The sequence below is a fragment of the Suricata suricatta genome, chromosome 9 (assembly GCF_006229205.1).
Source record: "Suricata suricatta isolate VVHF042 chromosome 9, meerkat_22Aug2017_6uvM2_HiC, whole genome shotgun sequence".
Classification (NCBI taxonomy): domain Eukaryota; kingdom Metazoa; phylum Chordata; class Mammalia; order Carnivora; family Herpestidae; genus Suricata; species Suricata suricatta.
The window spans coordinates 11,981,319-11,986,732 of NC_043708.1; positions in this window are offsets into that span (position 1 = coordinate 11,981,319).

Genomic DNA, 5,414 nt, shown 5'->3' on the forward strand with positions numbered 1-5,414 from the left:
TGCTCTGGAAGCTGTACTTTATAACCACAGGCATTATGGAAGAAAATAGGCATTGGTTGGCATTAGATTCGAGTTTGAATCCTGGTTCCATCAAGCTATGGAAGCCTGGGCAAGTTACTTCACTGCTCACTTATAAAATTGGAATCATACTGTGCACTTGTTTTGAAACTCAGAGAGAAATCATGTCAAGTCCAAGGCCTTTAGTAGGCAGTCAGTAAAAGAAAGTGGCAACTATTTTTAATCACTATCCTAACACACCTGCACAACTTATAGTTATTTGGATTAGGCATTCAAGACAAGCATCGACTTGGCCTCAGAAGTCATGAGGAGGTTACTGAATTGGTAATCTCTCCACCCTCTCTTCCTCCTCTTCTGAGCATCCAGGCACCGAAATAGCCCCCCAACACCCACCAATGCACTTCCAGCGATGACATTGCCAAGCGGAGGAGATAACTGATCACTTTCACATTTTGTAATATTTTAAGTACATTATCTTTCAAATCTAGGTCAGGATGAAAAATGAACTTGGGCTCATGAAATGTTAGAGCTGGGAAGAAACTTGAAAACCATCTAATTTTCTTGTTAAAGATGAGAGAGTTAAAGGTCAGGAAACTGAGACCCAGAGAGGGGCGGTGACCCATGAAGGCGCCACTGCAAGTTGAATGGCAGGTGTGCAGACTGCCAGCCCAGGGCTATCACCTCCTGACTCTCAGCCCATGGGGTGAGCACGGAGAGAGGTCATTGAAAAAACAGCCCAACTGACCAGAAATGTGATGCTTTCATAAATAAATTGCAAATCCCCTGGGCTGGTAGAGAGACCCAGGAGTTCTGAGAATGAGAGACTGTCGTCCAAAGGCAATGGCTATACTCCCTGTGGGGACAGATCACAATCTCTGAGGAAAAGGGGGAGTTTTTTTAATGCTTATCAGTAAAGGGCTTGTGTTCAAAGGAGTTTGGAAACACTGACCTTATGCCATGTCACCTCCCTGCTAAATTCTTCATTTAGTAGGTCAGAAGGTAAACCAGTTGCTTTGCCTTAATTCTTCTAAAACTACTTCCTATTAGCAGATTCCTTCTGCTCTTAGCTTCTGCCATCTTCCTCAACTTTACACCCCACATGCAGCGAGAGCTTGCTCTGTGCCCAACCCAGAACAGACATCTTTCATTTGTATTTACCTCATAAAAATGAATAAGCTAAAGGCCAATTTGCATTAAGTGTTTTCTTGTTCCATTATTTCTCACTGTTCAGAAGCCTCTTATTTGCCAAACACTCTTCAACTGCTGTCGTGGTTTAAAGATAGCCCCATGTTGTCAGTCAGCAAGCACGTGGTGGGCATGCCTTCCAGCTGTTGGCCACTGAACCCCATGGATGATCCGAGGATTCACTAGAATGGGCCCTACCCTGCTCTTGAGAGTGTCCAGGCTGCCTTCTGGGAAATGATGTCTTTCTGGCAAAAGGGCAGGCATGGGCCGGTGGGATGCTGGGGCTGGCTCAAAAAAGCTTGGAGGAACTGATCCTTAACTTCTCAGAGATTTTGTGAGCTGGTAGTTAAACTCAGCCGTTATTCCAAGTTAAGTTGTACACATTTACAATTAACTAAATTAAAGACAAAGGCACATCCTCAAAGCTCATCCAGAGATGATAGGAACACACTCAAAGTTGATATGCACTCAAAAAACATCATCACTTCCCAACCATTTTAGGATATTTTACGGTGGGCGTGAGGTAATTTACATTCGTAATGACAGAAATGCTACATAATGGTCCTGCCGGGCACTTCCCAACTCTGCTTCAGCCCTCAGGTCTGGATAGTGGTAGTATTGACATCCCAGAAATCATCCAATGCTACAAATAGGGTGGGTTTTTTCTTCACCCAGAGAGCTGGTTCTTAACTGTGTAGTAGCACACCTCTGCATAAAAGTGATGTAGGATAAGGGAGAAGAACCAAAGAGTAACGAAGAGCATTTGGAGGGGGAGTGGCTCCCATGGGTCCTTGAATGCTTAAGTGGAGAGGGAGGGGGCCAAGGGTGATGGTGGGCAAATCTGTCTACACACCTGTCTTGAGGGGATTGTCAAGATTGTCTTTGGAGGGAAAGATGAGGCTGTTTGTTTCAATAATAGTTTACTGAGATGTAACTCACATACATTGCCTATTTAAAGGGCACAACTCAATGATCTTTTAGTATATTCACAGACTTGTGCAACTGTCTCCATTCACTTCAGAGCATTTTCATCATCCTTAAAAGAAACCCTGGTACCTATTAGGGGACACTCCCCATCCCCCCCAACCCCCTTCCCCACTCACAATTTTAGGCAGCCACTAATCTACTTTCTGCCTTTTTAGATTTATAGTGTTTTTTTAAGCTGACACAGAAACCAGAAACTATGAGTTAATCTTGGAGAGTGTTTCATGGGTTGCAGGCCCAGTGCCAGTCAGTAATTTACCCCAATTTCCCACTGTGAGCTTGATAAATGGCCTCTTGACTGTCACCCCCTCACAGCGGGCCAACTGGTTTCCCGGGGAAGGAGCAAGGAGGGAGGAACAGTTGCTACAGGTAAGCAGAGTTGTCATTAGAGATAGCTCCAGGCTGAAGGTACAAGCTACGATCCTGATAGTTGAGGAATTCCGAGAAGCAAGCCAGGGTGCTGCTCATGTGAGCTGCAACCTGATGTAACTGTACACACAAAACATTCTAAAGACAGACAAGTGTCTCTGGAGAACTGCGCTGTGGTCAGTCTCCAGGCGTTTCCGAGAAATGTACAAACTGTTCTTATCATTGACTTGGTGGCCCCAGCAGGAATGGAAAGAGTGTCTTACTTCCTATTTCCAACAGTGCATCACTCCACTGGTTCAGGAGGCCACTTGTGCAGTATAACTTGAGGGCATGATGAACACTTCACCTATCTTAACATTAATGCCCATCTCTAGCCTACAACAATGTCCGAAACCCCCGTCATTCCTGAGTTACACCATCATCCCCAGAGGCTCCAGGTAAGAAAGATTCTTGTGCTGTGGGCTTGGGTCAGGTCGTTCAAGGCACCAAGACGATACACTGGGGAGGAGAGATTGGATCCTGTGTGCAGTAGGACGTTGAGGTGTGATGTATGGATTGAGGTCGTGGGCAGTAGTGATCATTCTAGATTATAAAGATTAGAGGGAATATTTTGGGGAAAGACGAGATGAGAAACTGAGGAAGATAAAATGGGGCAATGGAGAGTAGCACTGGAGAGATGTAGAAATGAAAAGATCTTGACATTTAAAGAAAAATGTGGGGCGTTTGCTCCATCCCATCTGGTTCCTTCAGCCACCATTTCCTCTCTGCCATTTGCACAATCTTCTTCCTCTCCTCCTATCCATACGACAAATAATTGCAAGTCTTTATTCTTTGCCTTTGATCTCCAGCTGTTACCACATATCTGAACTGAATAAAGCACCTCTTTTGAAATCCACAAAAGAAATTGATTGAACTGTGTTTCCTTAATATTTTTTTAAGGAGGCTGGACTCCTAATATTAGGAGAAAAACGCTCCCTTGGGGAAAATAAGAACTTGGAGTGCATTGAATGTTCAGTTTCCTTCATGCACAGAGATGTAGCGGTGAGTGCGCTCTTACTGGCCACTTGTTTTGTTGTGGTGGGAGGTGACAAACAAATACAAGCTGGAAGTTGGGCCACACCCAGCGAGGATATCTAGAACCAGCTGCCCCCACTCCTGTGCCCTCCAGGGGCAGCATTTCCCAGCCAGGGCTCTTGGAAGTTCTCTGAGCAGCGGCTGGGTAATTTCGTAGCAGTCATCCCTGTTTTTGTGATCACAAAGTGCTCCCACCTGCGTCTACAGTCTCCTAAAGTGCTCTTTCTGTATGATCACCCTGTCTCTGGGACCCTCTGCATGGACTGCTGTTGCTATTTTTGTGTGTTTTGTTGTTGCTATAAATTGTGGGGAAATGCCCATAACATAAAATTTACCACTTTTATTATTTTTAAATTTAAAAAAATATTTATTTATTCTTGAGAGTGAGAGAGACAGAGTGCAAGAGGTGGAGGGGCAGAGAGAGAGAGAGGGAGACACAGAATCGGAAGCAGGCTCCAGGCCCTGAGCTGTCAGCACAGAGCCCATTACAGGGCTCAAACCTACAAACCAGGAGCTCATGACCTGCACCAAAGTTGGACGCTTAACCGACTCGGCCACCCACGTGCCCCCAAATTTACCACTTTTCAACTGTACACTTCAGTGGCGTTGAGGGTATACACAGTGTTGTGCAAACCCTAGCACTACCTACCTCCAGAATGTTTCATCACTCTAAACGGAAACCTCATTATCTATTACGCAGTTCCTCTCTCCTTCCCCACCCCTCATGGCTCCTGGCAACCTCTAATCTGCTTCTCTCTTGATGGATTTACCTTTTCTGGACATTCCATATAAATAGAGTCATACAGTATGTGGCCTTCTGTGTCTGGCTTCCTTCACGTAGCATAACACTTCAAAGTTTGTCCACACCGTAGTGTGAATCAGCCCCTTGTTCCTTTTCTATGGCTAAACAATACTCTATTGCATGGATTGACCACACTTTGCATATCTGTTACTGGTGTTCTGTATCTCATCTACCCATATGCGAAGCTTGGCCCCTTCCTCCATTTCCATGATGACCCCCACTCACAGTTTGCTCCTGGGAATAATGATACTTCATAGAATTCTGTGACAGTTAAATCACACGTCACAAATAAAATGACCTAGGGCTCCTGGGTGGCTCAGGCATTTAAGCATCTGACTTCAGCACAGGTCAAGCTCTCACAGCTTATGAGTTCAATTCCCACATCAAGCTCTGTCCTCGGTGCCTGGAGCTTGCTTTGGAATCTGTGCCTTCCTCTCTCTCTGCCCCTTTCTCCTTCATGCTCTGTCTCTCTCTCTCTCAAAAATATTAAATATTAAAAAAATTAAAGAAAAAAAAGCATGGTGTTGAATGCATCCCCCAGAGGTCCCCAGTATGTAAGCCAGGAAGCCAGAGGGTCTCCACTACACAGTTACAGCAGGGAAGTCCTGAACCACATCTGCGGCAAACATTCTCCAGGGCTGAGTGGCCACCCTGACCCTCCTGCAGGGCATGACTCCTTCTCAGATGTGTGTAGTCGCTGTTGGGATGAATAAAAGGTAAGGCGTCCAAAGCGTTTGTCATCATGTGCTTCCTCATCTAGCAAAACTCACAATACCATTCATCTCGGGCGGAGGTCCTCGACTTTGAAAAGGTTAGAAGCTCCCAGCACATAATCAAACCAAATGGAACCAAAGCGTTTCCTCTCAGTCCGAGTATCAAACCATTAACGAGTTGACTGAACACCTACTGCGAGTTGGGCACTATCCCGAGCGGCATGGTGGGGGAGTGGGAGTATGAATAAGCAGAAGGTAGTTTCCGTCCT